The sequence below is a fragment of the Haliotis asinina genome, chromosome 3 (assembly GCF_037392515.1).
Source record: "Haliotis asinina isolate JCU_RB_2024 chromosome 3, JCU_Hal_asi_v2, whole genome shotgun sequence".
NCBI lineage: Eukaryota > Metazoa > Mollusca > Gastropoda > Lepetellida > Haliotidae > Haliotis > Haliotis asinina.
The window spans coordinates 76,567,017-76,586,958 of record NC_090282.1 but is presented as its reverse complement, the minus strand read 5'-3'; the positions used below and the strand labels follow the sequence as shown (position 1 = coordinate 76,586,958).

The following is a 19,942-nucleotide window of genomic DNA, read 5'->3' as shown; positions in this document are numbered from 1 at the left end:
TGGAGGCAAGCCTTGGCTTGAATGTAGCACTGGCGGCATTTGATTCGTAAACTCCTGTTTGTTAACCAGGTCATGCATACTCCATGATTGGGGAAGGTGGGTAATCGTTTAGAACGCTCGTTAATTGCGCTGAAGACAAGGGTTTCATTCACTACAGGCGACATGTAGCACAAATATTGTTGCACAACATAATAATCCTAGTTAATTTTCCTCGTTTCAGCTCGGAAAATATTTTCACTATCAAAATAAAATATCGCCACAGGGTTGTGCTCGTGGAAGCACGTTGCCAACCTTTGGCCGCTTCGCTCGCATATAGAAAGACTGGTCATATTTCTCTCTGTTGCGCAACCGAATCACAGATCATATTGTAAAAAGGATGGACTGATGGACATTACTGTCTCAGTGTGCGGTTGTCATGGAAACGAACTGTAACTTTTCTGTCAGGTTGAGAGAAAACTTTGATGGAATCCTTTACTCTAAAGAACTGGATCCATGAAAACAAAATTAAGGACTAAACAGTTTAGACGAAAGCCATCCGAACGCACGAGGGGCACAAGCGGACGTTGTTGTTCCGTCATTCGGCATGTCTCTGAATTACACTCCGAATGCGTGAGGGTACATTCAAACTACGCCGACTCTCTGTCTATGAGACGGATTCTCACGGGATCCTTTGGCAGAAGAATTAGGTCATATTTTATCCGGAAGGGTTCTGTGGAAATAGCCTCTAGCTTGTACTTGCGCACAAACTGAAACACACAACAAGGCAGGTCCCGGGAATCAATATATGGTTACATTTGTAGAAACTCTAGAATACCGTAATGCCATTTAAGTTTATTTGGAAAAAAGTACTTGGAACCAAATGAAAACAATACCACATAGAGGGCTCCGTAACAGAAAGAAAATGACCAGTCTTTCTACAAACAAGAAAAGCAATGCTCGTTTTTTTCGCTGTTGCGCAGCCCTATTTGCGCGACAGTTTGCCTGTGCTGGAACACATTTCACTCTACAGAATCACTACATCTCTAGTTCCGCAACGCGTCGGCCTGCAAATAAATGATAACCCCAAACGTCAGCCTTGCCCTGAATGGAAGCCATCTTAGTGAACCAACGATGACACAGTTATGAACAGAAGAAAACCACCAGATTGGAACATTCCAATTTTCTGACATTGAAGTGATTTAGATTCACTAACGTGGTTGGTGGGTTTGTTGTTTCACACCACACTCAGCATTTCATTTCAGCTATATGGCGTCAGCCTGTGAAATAATCGACACTGGACCTGACAATCCAGTGATCAGCAGCATGAGTATCGTTCTATGCAACTGGGATACGATGACACGTGTCAACAATGTCAACGACCCTGACATCCCGACCCTGTCAGTCGCCTCTTGTGACAAACATGGGTGAACGAGGACCACTTCTAATGCGGATCTTCACGGGAGTTGAAACATAGTGGATCATACCTTGGGTGTGTGATGATGAAGCAGTAGAGTGAGAGACTTTGCAGAAAAACATCTCACTGTGCAAAACATACTTGCGTTAAAACATTCCGCATAAAATACAAATTATGATAATGTTGTTGAATATTTAAGCAGGTGTGGCCAGACACGTTTTGCCAAATTGGTACATTGGCAAACTAAAGATTGGTGACTACCGATATTGATCGCGTATGGCGAGCTGTCGCTGCTTTCTGTTCATTTTAGTAATTGGCATCTGAAATAATACAAGACGACAATACCTGAACCGGAAGTCTGAATGATACTAAGCCACGCATGCTCGGACTCCAAACCCGAATGGCAACCACGCTAAAGAGTGCGGTTTTGTAGTCCTAGTAGCTCGGAGCCAGCGTTCAGGCAGGAACGTGTCGGGATCGTCGTAGTGACGTCGGAGACGTCCCATGGTGTAAGGGTCCACCCAGACCTTGGTCTAAGTTCACACATAAACAATTATCAAAACAAAGCGATGTCTTGAGTGAACAAGCCGACTGGTCAGATATAGTGGATATCACTAAGATATGAACGAAGCGGTTGTGCCAGTACTGCTCTTTGAAACACCATCTCAATTATGTATGCTTCACAACCCGGACCATCAGATTACAAAACCGGTGTAGTTAGTGTGACGAGTGAACGCTTTAACCACTGAGCTACCGTGGACGTGCATCTTACCCTAACACCGTCCTGTATTCAGTCTGTATGTATATATCTAGGCCTAGATTTCGAAGCTCTCTTAACCCTAACATCGTCGTAAGTGCCATACACTGACATTAACTATCTTACCGCTAAGAGAGCTTCGAAAATCGAGACCTAGTTTATTTAGAAACAGTGAGCATCAGAGTGAGTGTAGTGGGGTAGGTTTTAGAGGACCGTCTTCCAATACCTACCCCTTTGGGAATACTGTAATTCATAAGTACAAGGTCGTTCTGTGCAATCCTGGTCAAAGCAGTGGCAGTTGGGTACATCCTGGAAGACAGGTATCAATGTCCTCGCCAGCGGGGACAACTCGTGTGATTTCTTCATAGAGGGCGTCCTGTACACGTGGACAAGGTGATATTTCGTTCAGCATGGTCAGCGTGGTGTATGAAGTCTAAAAAAAGACAGAGAGAGAGTTTTGGTTTTTGCAGCACGAAGTCCCCGTTTTTATTTGGATGGAAGAATCCAAGTGATGTAGATCATTATTTCCTTTCGGAAACCCCCAAGACACGGGAAGGTGAAAACAGAGCCAGCAGATCCTGCTACAGGCAAAAGCTACAACTCTGCACACCGAGCAACAGGGGCTCACATCGGTTTTCTTTGAAACTGTTTGTTAAAAGTCTTCTCCTCCTATCAGTGTAGGTAATGTTCATTATACCCGTTTTTCTTTATCCACAAGGACTCATCTTGTCGATAAAGACTCAATTTATCCATAAACATTCTCAGTAATAGTTAGGACTCAACGTATCCATAAAGTGCCAACGTATCAATTATGACTACCAATGCCCATAAAGACTCACCGTATCCATGAACATCTGCCGTATCTATAAGCACTTACCGTATCCATGAACATCTGCCGTATCTATAAGCACTCACCGTATCCATGAAGATCTGCCGTATCTATAAGCACTCACCGTATCCATGAACATCTGCCGTATCTATAAGCACTCACCGTATCCATGAACATCTGCCGTATCTATAAGCACTCACCGTATCCACGGCCGCCGCCATGAGCTCCCACACATTGACGTACAGGTCCTGTTTGTCCATGTTCTCCTTCAGGAAGTGTGTGATGAAACCAACGTCGCCTTCATCCGACTCAACTTTGTTCTTAATCCTTTCAATTGTCTCATCGATTACTCCTTTAGCTGAAAGAAGTGTGAAAAGACCCTTATGACAATTATGTTTAGTATACATGAGGGCAAGTCAGACTCATCCATATGGAATGACATGTACAGGATGACAAGTGAGACTCACCCACACGGAATGAAGTACGCAAAATGGTGAGAAAAACTGAATGAGGGGGAAATAATGGTGGATTAGACTCACCCACACGGAATGAAGTCTCCCAGGCTGCCATATGCTGTTTGTAAAATTTGGGCAGGATCACTTCAGAAACGTGAGGAGGAAAGGGGGCCAGCATTCTGGTTGTCGCAAAGATTTCGTGAGCGCTGTTGATGAAGTCCTGTGCGTCCTTGCTCTTTTCGTCTAACAGACAGCCCAGTTTCTTCTCGTATAGAATTCTACTGATGGCTGTTGAAGGAACATGGAACGTCATTAACAGTGGAGTAAGTGAGTTTAGTTTTACGCCGTTTTAGTAATATTCAACCAATGCACACACTGCGTCCATGTGGGGAATCGAACCCGGACCGTGAGGATCGGCGTAAGGAACGACTAGGTAACATACCATCTCATCCCTGATAGGATATGCAAACAATAGCATTTTCTTGAGACTGACTTGTGGTCATTTTGTTCTACACCGTTTTCAACAGTGCATGGGTTTTAAAACGCCAGAAAAAGTAAAATCATTAATTTCAAGGTTTCCGCAGCACAACACAGTAAAGGATATGTCTTACATGCCCTACACGCCCATCCCCACCTTGTTCGGTCAGTTATCTGTGCAACCTTTGGGTACTGGAACATTGAATAATACACGAGTTGTCATGAACAAAGTTAACGTGGTACTTACACTCCAGGGACCAGTTGAACAGCCCCTCGTCAGGACTGGGCATCTCTCTATCGTCGGGCAGAATCCTGTCCAGTCTGTCGAGGAATTCAGCCACCACCTTGTTGAAGTTCCCAGTATAAGACTCCACAGTTCTGGTCTTCAGCATGTGTCTGTTCACAAGAGTGTCTCAGAGCATGCCAGGTTTCACCCTCGCTGTATAGACAGATATGAATGTAACGATTACCGAACCTGCATCACCTATGTATGTGGTTGCAGGAATATATTGTGAATCTTACATACGTAGTCGTGACCACCACGAAATTGGGGGACACAGATGTCTTAGTGGCCTCATTTACGTCCCTTGGGAGAGACAGAATCCTATGAATGTATGTTTCACTCCGCCTTTCGCCCTGATTATGTTTCTGGGTTTTACACTACTGCTTGTACTCTTGGTTTACTGTCAGAGATAGCATGGAAGTTGTAATCCTGCAGTGCGTAGGTTTGAGGTTTTTCTCAAGCAAAGAGCAAAAACGATGGTTAATGTTGCTCAATTTGGTGTTAATACCCACTTAAAAACTGCGAACATTTCCAAAACGACAACTGACAAAGTTCGAATTAAACCAGATATTTGAGCAACAGGTTTACGTCCAGGGCCCCGCTCCCGAAGGCGATCATGGCACTCCGATTGTCCTAAGTCAGTGATAAAGTATGGGAGTTACGACTGCCTTGACGTCTTAAGCCCATTCTTTACACCGGCTACGATCAAAGTTAAGAATTCTTAGGGCTACTGGTAGCAACATTCCTGCCTTTAAACAGGGGTAATCTACAGCATTTACGTTTTCTAGCTTCTTTACACCTAATAACGTTACTTTCTCGTTATGCCGCGAGAATAGGAGACGCCTCGAAAAGTCAGCAGTGGACGATCATGTTTTTCATCGAGCTCAAGTGAGATAATACACTTGATGGATCAAGGAGTTGATAGATGCAGATGTTAGCGGAGGGATCTCTTCATTTAAAAACAACAAGCATACATACGAAAAGAACTGTTTATATTATTTTTTCAGCTGATATTCGTAAGTACCGCGAGAATAGGAGACGCCAGTATACGGGTTTACCTATGTATTGTAAGATTTGTTGTTGTTATATATACAACGGGCTATATTTAGATCTATTATGTCAACACCTGGTGTGTCTATATTTAGACCATGTTGTACAGGGGTTTTCCCACATCGTATGTTTAGACTCTGGTAGGTATATATAAGCCCCACCAAACAGCCCCATGTCATACTCAGTCTCTGAAGTCACTAGTGGATATACATTGAAGGGATTTCACACATTGTTTCCCATTTATTACAACCCTCTCGGCATTATATTGTGTGCAATTTTGCTGGATTTAACCCTAATCTGTGTGTAATTCACTGGATATATATTTTCATCTGCCTCTCAATATACATCAACAGAACATCAAGGTAAGTTACCCCTCACACATTTGTGCAAACACCATGTAAGGGAGAACAACTTGCCTCACAGCATCCATAAGAAATTCCTCAGCACACATATGTCCATGAACAGATCCACACATATTTCCATTGTATCCAGCAACACACATATGTCAGTGAACAGATCCACACACATTTCCATTGTATCCAGCAACACACATATGTCAGTGAACAGATCCACACACATTTCCATTGTATCCAGCAACACACATATGTCCATGAATGGATAGATCCAATATTGAGAATATATTCAACAACCCAGCATGTCTAGATGTTTAGAGGGGTTGGGACAAGTAACCCATTCATGTGAAGAAACAGGTGAGATATGACTGTACTCCAACAATGAATGAATCATTTGCCCACCCAGAGGGCTTCCTTATCTCACAAAAACCCGGTAGTGAACAAAAACAAGTAACAATATGTTACAAAATCTTGTCTGAAATTACCATCATGAAAAAAACATTTTACACTAGTATCATTTTAAAGGATTTATCAGTTTATATTCAGTGAACAAACACTTTGTGATCACCTTTTTTATAAAACTGATCAAACTTTAAAATACTCACAGTTCAAGATATTCCTCAACCATTTCTTCTAACACTGAACGGCAGAGCCGGGGATGGGTGTAATGTATGTGTGCGAGTGGAAAAGAGGGCACCCAGGTTTTATATAAGGAAAATTGTACTTCCCGTACCAAACTCTGGAAATTTCCTTCAATGAGTTTTAAGAACACCATTTCCTCCATATGACCCATATTTTCTTTTCAAGGTTACCATTTCCTCTCAATTTGACCTGTATTTTCAAGGTTGCCATTTCCTCTCAATTTGGCCTTTATTTTTAAAGTCACCATTTCCTCTCTCAATATGATCTTCCATCTGTAGGGGTCAGCAACTGGTGCTGGAAAAGTCCACTATGTTCACCAAGAGAGGACCTCTAAGGTTAGAATACTGACATTGAAAATTGTTCCAAACAACTCTTAAACCCCAAATTTACTATCCTAAAGTATATTCATCTAGCAAACAAGTGCTCTCAACTTATGAAACAAGGAAGCCTTCCCGACCAAGCATGGAGATTAAGAAAACAAGTGTGTAATGAAGTGAAAAAACAAATTAACTTCACATAGAAGTTCCCGAGTGTCCATGTTAATTTTGTTCTTTCTTTGAATCTGTGACAGCCTCCGAGTGAGGTGCATTCTACCATAACATTGCCTCTCCCTACGCTCAATGAACCGAGAAGCATTATGGCCTTCACGCCCAAACCTTTGTGAAACTAGGGCATATATCGCTTCCCCACCCCACTATTTTGAAACCAAATGACACTATTGATAAAAAATGAAAATTGTGAAAATCATAGTTATTATGCATGGGGAATATTAGAATCCCTGTAGAATTGCTATGCAAATACAACATGAAATGAAGGATGTGATTATTGCATAAATATTTTAAAATAAATATATATGTACATCAAATATAAGTATTCATTAAGTGGTGTCTCCATTGTTGAAATCAAGTTTAATTATATTCCTAAGAACACTGTGTCTTGCTTATATTATCATGGACTGGTTTACACATGGATACATTCTTCCTTCAATGTGCACGTGGTTACCAGGTTACGTGTAAAAATAATCTTAATACGGAAATGGCATTTTCACTCCACAAGAATAACATGGGCTGATTTCTGTTTTCGGCGTTTAGATCTCTGTATCCTGAGACGGTTTGATTTGGTACAATGAGAACATGTTTTCACAGAAGATATTTTTAAAAAATACTTTATTTTCTTGTTATTTCAGTTAAATAAATGTTGAAAACAATAAAAAAATAACTAGTAACTGAAAAACAAACACTATTCACGCTTATATATCCTGTGATGAACTGTATGTTTCCCAATCAAGGCCTACACATCTTGCACTACCTGTGGTGATATTAAACCTGTCAATGTAAAATATAGATGATTGTCTTCTCTTTGAAGGGCATTATCACCACACGTAGTGCAAGTGATGAAGGAGTAAGCATTAACTCCGAACCGTTGTGTTCTCATATAAAGAAGTTGATATCCATAAAATCTTCATTCTTCAGATGACTGTCTTGCCTCTAAAATCATCTGTTCATACATACCACGGGGGCTGGTGATATTAGAACAATGTAAAGATACATACGTGATCTGTCCCGTCATCAGCATACAGATCCTGAACGGTATACACACCAAAAAAAAGAGTATCCAATCACAATAAAGAATGACACACAAATTCAGCACATTTTTGCATTATTATCCAAGAAAACACAGAGGATCACACACCAACCACCAACCACGCCTCTCCGCTCTCACTCAAAGAAATTTTCGCGCGGTTTCTGTAGTAAACTAGAGGTACGTCCCTTAACCCTAGCGTCTCAGGCTAAAAACCGGTTCGCAAACGGTCCTATCAAAACGGCCATAACTCCAAACGGCTTCATGTCCAGAACGGTTGCTCACATTTCTAAATGGAGTAATGTGTTAAGTGAATGGATATTAATTAGTACACACTATTTAATTGTCATGTTAGCACAATACTACTGAAAATGTCACAATACTACATAGCATGGTTCAGGGTGAATATTTGTATTATTTCAGATGGATCTCCAGACTAAAATTGATTCTTTTGATGACTCTGATGACAATACTTCTTTGAAGAGCATTAACTCAAGCAAAGCCGATAATTGCCTACACAAGGGTTTACCCTGTTGCTTCTGTGTAACTACTTTCAGGAGAATGCCTGCACTTCGTCATCATAAGTTAACCTGCCCTTAACGCCTTCCCATCGGTCACTATGCCCAGTACCTCTAAACAAGTAGGTGTAAATTCTTCAAGGAAACGGACAGGCTCTCCAGCACCAGGACCATCCCCAAAGCGTACAGATAGGGGGTCTCAGCTGTCATTGGACAACCTGGCTTAGGACAATCTTTTTCAAGGGGATCTTGATTACGATACATATTTATCCAGTCAAGTGGGGCTGGATGAATTAAATACTAGTATCTATTTCGATAGTTAACAAGGAGCTGAAAATGATGACTCACGGGAGGTCTAACCTGCTTATGAATTTCACCTTAGAAAAGAAAGAACCTTTGCAAAACATGCGGCTATAGAAAGAGTGGTGTACAAAGTACGATTTAATGATCAGTGGAAAGGACAAAATTTAAATGATTTACAGGACAACTTACATGCCATGTTTGATGATGTCTTAAAAGAAGCTAGAGGAAATTTACAGGATCAAGATTTGGGCCGAGTTGTGCTTCACCATCAAAATGTGCAAAATTCCATTGTGATCCCACTCTGACCATTGGAGGAACTGAATGCCGACATGATTCTAAACCATATAGGAAATGTATTGAAAAGTCATAACAATTTGGCCTAGGACAATTCTTTCGATATTGATATTGGTTTTCTTGATATGTCCACAGGAGGTACAAAACATAACACCTCCAATGTTGAAGAAAGTGTGAAACTGAAACATGCTATAGTAGAAATCAAAAATAAAGACAACCTGTGTATGGCAAAAGCTTTAGCTGTATGTTTCACAAAAGTTCATCGAGTATCTAAGGCTGAATGGGAGGATCTCCTCCAAGTTCATCCTTTAGATCAATGCGAGTGTAGGTTTCTAGTCTACTAATGACAAGGAAAATACTCATATTTGGCACTGGAGCACAAGAAATGTCCACCCACCTTGTACACCAACTTGGAAAACATCCATCAGACCCCTTTCGCCACAACCATGTGTGATAAAGCAGGTGTGTCAAAATTACTGTAGGGTCTGCAAAGAAAATCCTATAAGGCCAATGATACTGCAAAAACCTGTCCTGACTGCATCATGCAATGTCAAACGGAGGAGTATTTTGTGGCTCACAAACAACCCAAAAAGTTGGGTGACATCAGAATGTGAGACCTACTGGCGCTATCCTCAATGTTTAAAGTTCGGAACATGTGACAAAACAAAGATGGTCAGCACGATTGTGACACTTACATGTGTCAACCCTGCGGTAGAGGGTTCCCATGGATAATAATTGCTATCATACACCCATACATGTGAATGACAAACAGGATGTCAAAAAGTTCATCATGTTTGATTTCGAGTGCTCACAAGACGAGGTGTCTACCTGTGCAGAAGGTTATCCATCTTCCCCTTGTTCACAGTGTGGACCTGATGATGATTGCTCTCACCATACCTCATCAGTCGTGGTGTGGGTGTCAGGAGCACAGACCTAACTTTGTCATAGCCCAGTCTGTCTGTGATGTGTGCAAGGATGAACCTTTCACACCGGACGCGAAGTGTACAAGTTGTGGATCTCGTTGTGATCATTGTTCTAAATGGCATAAGCAATTCAAATGTTTCAAGATGCCTCCGTGTCCAGACACTTGTGGTCATCGAGAAGTCAAGTTCAAAGGCCCATAAACGGCTGCACTATTCGGTAAATGGCTTTTCACAAAACCTCACAAAACCTTTTCGGTGTTTGCCCGCAACTTCAAGGGTTATGACGGTTACTTTCTTCTAGACTATCTGATCCAAAATAGTATCCTACCCGACAACATTGTGTACAATGGGTCCAAACTCATGTCCATGCATGTCCCTCGGGGCTTGAACATTGGACTGTTGTCTTATTTCAATACCAAACTGACCAACCTTCCCAAGATGTTTCATCTGGAAGAGTTGAAGAAAGGCTATTTCCCACATTGTTTTAATACCCACGCCAATCAATGATATGTTGGACCTTATCCTGATGCTTCTATCTGTGGAGTGAACAGTATGTCCACCAAGGGTAGGAGTGACTTCCTGCAATGGCATGCTGAACAAAAGGACAAAATCTTTGACGTTGCTCAAGAAATGGAAGACTGTTGTCGGTCGGACGTCCAGATCTTGAGGGAAGCTCTAATGACTTTCTGACAGTTATTATTGTCTGTCACTACAAAGACATATCTTGTCAAGGACCCTAAAACTCAGCACATCACTGAGAAGAAAGAACCGGCATTGATCCTACAGATTACATTACCATTACCAGTGTCTGCCAGTGTTTGACCAAGCACAGTCATGTAAAATTACTCTGGCATGGTCACATTACCCCTTGGCTTTCTGTGAAAGTGGTAAAAGGACAGCCAGTTTGGTGGAAGTCAAACCTGGGTCCTGGCTAACCCTTCAAGCAGTACAAGAGGCAGGAGCTGTGATTCACGAAGAAGAAACCCTTCCTAGTCCTATTGCCAAGGTCCCTGGAGATGGATACACAAGGATCAATACAATCTCACCTCAATACAATGGCTGGAATAGTTGATTCATTCCCATGATAAACACATTCAGCACGCTTTGAATGAAGTGGAATATCTGATCCCAGTGACCAAGTAGAAGGTGGATGGGTACTGTCGTGACAGCAACACTGTCTACCAATTTGATGGTTCTCTGTCATGGATGTCCTTTATCCTTTATTTCACATCCTTGTATCCTTGGGTGAACAAGTATGGTCAGCATCCTCAAATCATTACCAAAAAATTCAAATCCTTGGACCAGTATTTTTGGATTACCAAAGTCAAGATCCTACCCCCTCGTGGGCTGTATCATCCTGTTTTACCCTTGAAGTCTCAAGGCAAACTCAAATTTGCTTTGTGTCACGCATGTGCTGAAATGGAACAACAAAAACCATGCCAGCATACTGATGAGGAGCATAGCTTCATTTGGACATGGTGCCTTCCAGAGCTGCACAAAGCTCTTGAAAAGGGTTACAAAATTCAAAAGGTGTATCAAGTCTATCACTGGGAGGAAAACACTCAGTATGACAAAAAGAGCCAATCGGGTGGTTTGTTTGCGAGTTACATCAACACCTTCTTGAAAATAAAGCAAGAGTCTTCGGGTTGGCCTGCATGGTGTCAGTCAGATGAAGACAAGCGGAAATACATTGACAATTATTTGAAGAATGAAGGCATACAGCTAGACAAAGAAAAGATTGAGAAAAACCCAGGGTTGAGAGCCCTTTCGAAACTGATGTTGAATTCATTTTGGGGTAAATATGCCCAGAGACCCAACCTGAAACAGACACAATTCGTTCATAGTACTAAGCTAGAAGAATTGTATCAACTTTTGGCTGACCCCAAAAAGTCCCTACGCGATTTTCACATTCTGAATGACCACGTAGCTCAGTTTCAGTGGACTCGTGATTCAGAATATCATTCCAGACAGTGATGTCACCAATATTTTTATTGCCACTTTTACCACCTGTTATGCAAGGCTACAGTGTGTTGGACATGCTGCAAGAACGTGTATTGTACTACGATACAGACTCATCATTTTTGTGTCTGACCCTGGTGATGTGAACCCACCATTGGGGGACTATTTAGGTGATCTCATATATGAATTAGAAGGAGACCCCATTGCATTGTTTTGTTCAGGACAAAAGAATTATGCTTACAAAACAAAATCTGGCAAAGAAACGTGTAAAGTTAGAGGATTCACTTTGAATTGTACCAATTCACAAATCATCAACTTTGAGTCTGTCAAGGACATGATGCTTTTTCACAAGAAAGACATGTTGGGTTTAGAAGAAAAAGGAGACAGTCATAAAAGTGACCAACTCCTCCAAAATTAGATACCGTGACCTATGGGTTTTGAGGTTAGTACTTAGCAGGGACATTTCTATTAAGTTAGGGCCAAATGACCTTTTTGGGAGCCATAGGGAGCCATTGGGAGCCACTTGGCAGCCATTGGGAGCCACTTGGGAATCATTTGGGAGCCATAGGGAACCACCTGGGAGCCATTTGGGAGCCTCACTGTATTTATGGTTAATTTCATAAATTAAATAAATTAAACAAGATGGGTAGGTTAAGAAAAGACTGTCCTGTATCTGGTTGTCCAGCTCGACATTTATTGAGACTACCCTTACATCTATCCAAAGTTAACAAATTAGATAGAGATGCTCAAGGGAAGAGGCACTGGTTAACGAAGAGGGAGGGCATAACTGAAACTGTGATTGATCCGACTAAACCTTGGGAAACTCAAAGTTTAACACCTTTTGAACCTTGCTCCAGTATTTGTGTGTCTGGACCCACAGGGGCAGGAAAGACTGTTGTAACATGTGAATGGCATGTATATGAAGGACCCACCCCAGAAAATCTTGTTCTTCTGGTGTCTACCAATCCCAGTTTGACGATATGAAAAGAACTGTACCAAATATTGTGTTCCAACAGGGTTTACCCATGGAAGCAGACATTGAACAGTTTTCCTCTAATGCCTAATGCCTATGGTGTATACTTGTGTTGTTAATAACTGCGGGATACACACTGACCCTCACATGGAGAGGTAGGAGTATGATACCCATGGACTATATTGTGAATGGCTGTCACTACACACATGACTCAGCTGGAGGAGCCTATAAATATCAGTGACATTGGTTGCCATGTTCATTCAGTGACCCACCAGTAATCAAAACTGTTGTGCTTAAAAAATGTTGCTGAACAATGAATTAAACGCCATTATGTCTAAGACACTCAGACAGAACGGATATTTCTTACGGTTTTGCAGGAGAGTACATCTCCTGTTCAAAAGAAGTTGCTTATGCAAAGTGTGACTGACGAACAATTAAAAACCTTGGTGGAGATTATTTATAATATGTTAAATTCTGATGTTCGTCTGTCGAAGAAGCAGTTGACTGCACTGAGAAAACACAGAAAAGTGCTCCTTTTTCTTGGTGATAAAACCGTATCTAAGACAAAGAAATGTCTGGCTGTCATTAGTTTAGTTATGAAGGTTGTTGGGCCTTTATTGAAGACTTTGTAATGGAGCATATCCAAAAACAGGTGCTCATATCTATGGATAATATTAAATATTACGTGAATCCAATGAGTGGTGGGACAATGAATGGGCCCACTTCAGGAGTGAATCATCATACCACCATTGATGGGTCAGAACCCATGGATAGCAGTTTAATTCTGAGTGTGCTCCCCAAACCTTACAGACAGAGAGGTGATGCTTTATTGAGACATATTCAGAGTCACCCTGATCATAGACTATCATGAGATGAGAAAGGTGTCCTCATCTGTAAGGGTTAAGTAATTGAAGGGAGTCATATTGCAGACTTACTCAAGGATTCACAATATAAACTCTATAAACGTTTTCAACCCACGGGAATTCTATCATGGCTTAGAAGAGATACATGTGCCTCAAGGACTTGTAGGCAACAGACAACGACTGGAAGTGGAAATGAATTCCAAAACACCAGAAATGACCCCAAAACCTCCTGGGATATCATGGCATCATTAACCTTTGTATTTTTAGCGAAAATGTCATGCAACACACATCCTCTATATTTCATGATAATATAGTAAAAACAAAAGAGTCCACAGGTAGAGCTGTCACTGCTTTGAAGTACTTTGGTATTGTACTGATAACATGATACATTTTTACATAAAAAGTCTTGAAACTCTCTTCGATAGTAACTAGGTCTTTCTCCAAAGCTGTCAAAGAATGGTGAATGTAACCAAATAGCGATCCAGTGCTGACCTCTTTGTGTTGTATCTTGTGTATTGATGTTAAAGCCTCGAGGGTAGGAGATGATTTTCTTAAGAAGTTGGTCTGCTGCTCCTATTGTCAGATGAAACTGGTTCGTGATTCCATCCTCATCGTGGGCACACATCAGTTGTAGTATATTGATGGTGTAGAGTACAATATTATCCACAGTCAGCATGAGATTATCCTCGGAATAGAGAATCAGATTTGTTGTCTCAGGTAATGCCTTGCTAAACTGAAGATTAAGCCTTAGGTTTCCTCTTTTCATCAGATCCAAGTAGTCGTCTTTCAAATGATGGGGTTCAAGACTAAAAATGGTACAGAGCACATCCGCCCTTAAAGTCGTCCCTTTCAATATCCAACCCTATGGATGTTCTTCCTTCGAACAAAGCATCATAAGCTGTGATGTACTGTTACCCGTAGGGCTTCTCCCGGCAGTGATTCTCCATCCACATAAAGAACAATAGAACTGAGATTATACATTTGAAAATTAAAGGGTGACTTGGTGTAACTGCCATTGACGGATTCTGAAGATACCAGTGCCACTACAATTTTGTTGGGGACCTTGTTTTGAAACAAATTATCCACTGTGTAGTTCAGCTGTCCTTTGGGTAAAGTTACAGTTTTCATGTCACTTTCGGTGAAAGGATAATTTGCTGTGTGATGAGCGAGAACTTGACATCACTGGTGGTGATGGTTGAGCTGGGTGGAATCCTACATATTCGCAACTAGATTCTATTTTCACCTTGTAACTGGGTGAGTCCTCTCCAGACATGAGATTAAACGCCACAGGGGTGCGGAACATTCGTATTTGTAAATCCACACATTAATTAAGTAACGTTTCGAATCCTAGAGAGGCCCACTCATATCCACAGTTCCATCATCAGTGTATTCATATCTTAGATGTGGTTTCGTTGTGAAGAACCTTGATATAACTCTTGTAGGTATATAGATTGGTCGAACTCGTAATGAGTTTTCCATTGAGAGACAAATCCACTTGAGAGAACAGACTTTGAAGCCATAAATTGACCTGTCGTTTGTTGTAATGTTTGTTCCATCTGCTTTGAGTATCTTGGCCTATACATGTAATTGAGCTCTCCTCAAGTCAGTGTAATCTACCCCTTGTCCAGAGATGTTAAATTCAATGGGACTGGAATCAGTTGTAATTTGAGACGTCGGTCTGTAGGTCATCTAATACTGTTTATCCACGGACGTACAGGTAGGAGGTACAGTGAAGAGATCAAATTCATCAGTGTTAACCTCAATGGATATACTTTCTGTGTATGAAGCCATTATTTCTTCCTCCTTTTGATGGGTATATCCAAGTTATCATCAGAGCCACGTCTTTTATATGTACACAGCATGCACTTCTGGGAGGAACTGTTTTTTCCACCTTTAGTGTGCCTTTTTATAGGTTTCTCCTATACGAGCCCGTTCGACTGCTTGTTGAGTAGGGGTCACGAAATTAATCTTAGGTTGTTCTGAGGTTTCTTTTGGTTTATCTTTCTTCCACTCTGGATCGTACAGTTCTAAAAAGCGATCCCCAGACATCATGGAAGATTTTCCTCCTCCACGCATGATGGAATGATGAGGATCTCCTTCCTCTTCAGCCCTGAGCATGTAAAATCGGGTCCATTTTTCAGCATCGGGTATGAAGAGTTTGTATCATGGATTATTCATGATGAATACCAAAACGGGACCAGTTTGAGGTGAAGTGTCAGTGTCACTGGTCCACGGATAAATAAAGCTGGATTACCCTCATGGTCATTCATATAGACATCCACAGTCTGAACATCTCTTAGATTCATGGGGACATACTGACATTGACAAAATGAAAATGAATGTTCTTTTCGGTTTCCCATGAGACATAAACGCCTCAGTAAAGGTTGTTTAGTTTCCCCAACATAAGATGAATCACACATTGAGGAATAGATATAAATGTCTCGACACTCCGACGTTTTATCTATGTCCCAGGACAATATAGATATTTCTGCCAGTCCTATTCTCTACCTTTGGTCAAGATGTAATGATTCATTCAAACCTACTCTGAAGTTATAAGGTTTGTTACTAGGATAGAGACGTTCACTATCTGTACTTCTGATCATAATATATTTATCCATGTTTAGATTTAATCTTGGGATTAGGTAACAAGTATCCCAAACTAGTACTGAGCAATGCTGTCCACAGATTGGAGTTTCCTTTGTCTAGGGACAAACTGACAATACACGTAATCACCACAATGTAAATAATGATGATTTGAGAGAGAAACACTGTTTCTGTTTTGGTCACTTTTTGACTTAGCAAAGTCCAACTTTCATCATACCTGCTTCGTGAGAGAGGTTGTGCCTCTACTGTGTCTTCCATTCCCAAAATGAGTTCCTTTCTGGCTTCATCTCTATATATACCTTCTCATAATCTTTTACACTGTTCAGGGATCCAACCATTGTACTTTTTCGTGCCACTGAAGCCATTTCATTAAGACTTCCTTCCGTTTATTTATGGTCCTCTTTTTCACAATATCTTGAATTCTATACTGCTGATCTGGGTTTTCTACTATGGCTTGTAGCTCTGATGAATAAAAAGCACCTTCAGTAGGATCACCACCCCAATCTTTCAGCGTGTACATGTCATTGTCTTGTGACCAGTATCTTCTGATGACTGTAAAGATTTCACCAGACCATTTCTCCTAGTATTCTCTGTCAAACGGGTTCCTAAGATGACTCACTCTGACTTTGTCACCCACCTTGAGGGTGAATTTCTTTTTACTGAGTTTAAAGGTACGGGGTTGAATTAAATACTGGGAGAGTCGCACTTTGTCTTCACTGTGTTTGGTGTGGTTGTAACTCTTGACAACACCTTGTAAGATATCCACATATTAGTATATTACGTGTTTCAACATGTAACGATACAGTCTCATTTTAATGGTTTTAATCACTCTCTCAGGATAAGGGGCTTTGGTGTAAACAGTTTGGTTACCTTATGCTTTTCCAAAATGGCCTTTACCCACTGATTCTTAAATTCTGAACCCATGTCCGACTGAAATAGTTTCTTCTTTCGTGGAAGCTTTCTTCTGACTTGATGAGTCAGCATATAGTTCTCCTGACCTTTCAACCATTTCTTAATTCGATGTAGACCAATCTTAAACTGGCCCTCAGTTTTCACAGCTTTGTATAACTTCATAATAGACCCTATTCAGGTAGTCTTCCCATGGTGCCATCTCAAACACAACTGTACGGGAAACCGAAGCAAAACCGAAGACAAAAGTACAATGCAAGGTTTTTATTTATATCAAGAACAATATTCACAACTTTCCACGAACATGCAACAATATTTTTCCTAACTTGTTGTCTGCTGGCCATTTCCAGGGTTTCTGAATATCAGGATGGGATACATCATTTCCTATTCCCCATCTTTTGTCAAAGGGGCTAGCTTCAGCTAACGTCTTGGGGTAGGATTGAATCAATATATGTTTTAAGTCAATGTTCTGTTAACATTTAGCTATTACATAACATCAAGACTGACAGTGTCCCACACTTTCTGAGTAAAACCTGTCAAACATCTCCCTAGACGTTTTTGCCTTGCTGGTGAAGTCTCTTGTATTCTACACTTTGCACTGTCCAAATCTCTAAAGTACATTGCTTTAGAGTACACGTAACACTGTTCAACACACTTAATTGTAATACCATCCAAAGTAAACACAGCTGGATGAAAGTTGCTGAAGGGTGACTTTCATCCATAGAAAAATAATCAGTTACTCCACATGTCATATCCAGTGGGGTTGCAAAAAGCGCAGATAAGATATCCCATCTGGTTCTGATGATCCTCTTGTGCACTACAGGGAACCATGTCCTTCAGTTCGGGTACAAAGTCTGGCATCACTTCCACACAGTGTTCTAGTTTCTTCCACTGGTCTAGGGACAGCAGAATACCCTTGGCACGAGGAACCATAGACTGCATAGAGTTATCCCAACAGCACTGTCGAATCTCTATCCCCGTACTATCCATGACAACAAAAGCATTAGCTCCCAAATGCTACTGGGAGTTAGGTTCCCCTTCTTTGACAGCCCCCTCAATAGTTCAAATAACTCCTGGGACCTCCATCCAGTGTTCCAAACTCAACACAACGCCCCGCTTGGTTGAGTAGGCCATGCCACTCGGGTACACGTCGTACTTCCTCACATGAATGCTCAATACATCGTCCCATGTCTTGGCTGTCACATAGACGTTGTCCCATGATCCTGTAGTTCTGTCATCTGCTTGTCAGGAGGAGTACCAAGACCCAGCAATGTCATGGATTCTGTCTAATCGCATTCCTGCAGTGCTTTGCAGAAGAGGGAGTAGGCTTGAGGCCCTCGTCTCGGAAGGGTATCTACTAAAGCTCGGACCCTGTCGAAGGAGGTTTGTGGTTTCTCCATAAAGTCCGCTTTCAGGAAGATAGTAAGCACACCAAACTGCATTAGTTTGTCAACCAATTCTTCTACGTGCTGTATGGCCTGCACGAGGCCAGAATAATTCTTCCTTAGGGTATCGAGGTGCATGGAATCCATTTTCTGTCTTCAAGGTAAACAGCTACCAGAACCAGCAGAGTCAAGGACATAGACTGGAGAAGATACGCTCTCTCTTTGGCGAGTGAAGTCGGAATGATCTGGAGGGCTGTTTGGGGGGCCTTATATGATCCAGTTGGGTTTAAAATTAGGTTGTGGGACAACCCATGTGAGTCATGATCTAAATATAGGCACACCAGTTGTTGACATAGTAGATCTAAATATAACCCGCTGCCAGGGGGATGTTCTAAAAACAAACACACCAGGTGTCCAGGTGTCCAGGTGTCTCATTATAAATTCAAAATGGAGGATCCAGTCCTATGTAGCCCGGGTTACAACATACGATCACTATCGGGTAGTGCACATGGTGCACGCTACAGTACTCTGAACAGTGAGTAAACAGTCGCTGAACATAGCGTTTTGACAATATTCAAGGATGTAAGCTTGCGAAAATATTAGCAACTGGTAGCCATGTCATAAAAAAAACCTAAGCACATATACTGCAGGCCGTTTATTGAGGGATCCGTGTCAGTGACTAGAGAATTTTTTAAACCCCACACAATAGCCGTTGTCTGATTGGTTAAATCCGTTCGGCCTTCTCGCGTTTGATTGGACAGTCACAGCTCGCTCAAAGGTTACCTGACGCGACCTCCTACAGGGTTTTCTTACAGTCAGTAGTGGAGTGGAACGAAAAGTACTGACACTAAGTTTACCTAGACTGGGTCAAACTTAAAAGCATGTTATTGTACTGTTACAGCAAGACTGTTAAATGCTATCAGACGTTTCAGTGTTGGGTGACCACGTTTTTAAGCTATTTGGTGGTGTTCTGATGACGTCATTTGAATAGCATTCAGGACGTTTAGGCTGTATCCGAGGTACATTCGAGCTGTATTCCAACTGAAATCGAAATACGTCGATACATTTGAAGAATATTCCACCTGAATCCAGCAGCAATCGAGATACATTCACACTCATTCATCTCATCCGAACTGTTGCAATGCATTCAGAACGCAGTGGGTTTTGGAATGCAGTTCGAATTTTCATTACGACTACAAGGTCAATATTTTGTTCGCAATACAAAATGCAGGTAGAATCCATGATCAAACCGATAAACATTTGCTGTTCTGCCTGTGCAATATATACTGAACTGCAAAAGAAATGAAACGTCAAGCTTTTGAATTGAAGACCTAAACATGAACGCTTACTTTTATGAGATTTCATAATTTCGAAACTTGCATTTCTTTGGC

The 19,942-nt window shown here is 41.3% G+C and overlaps 1 pseudogene; it reads right to left on the bottom strand.

Annotated features, from left to right (window-relative positions):
• Window positions 1-552: 552 nt before the first annotated feature.
• Window positions 553-18,099, bottom strand: LOC137279045 (cytochrome P450 27C1-like; annotated as a pseudogene).
• Between the last annotated feature and the right edge of the window lie 1,843 nt (window positions 18,100-19,942).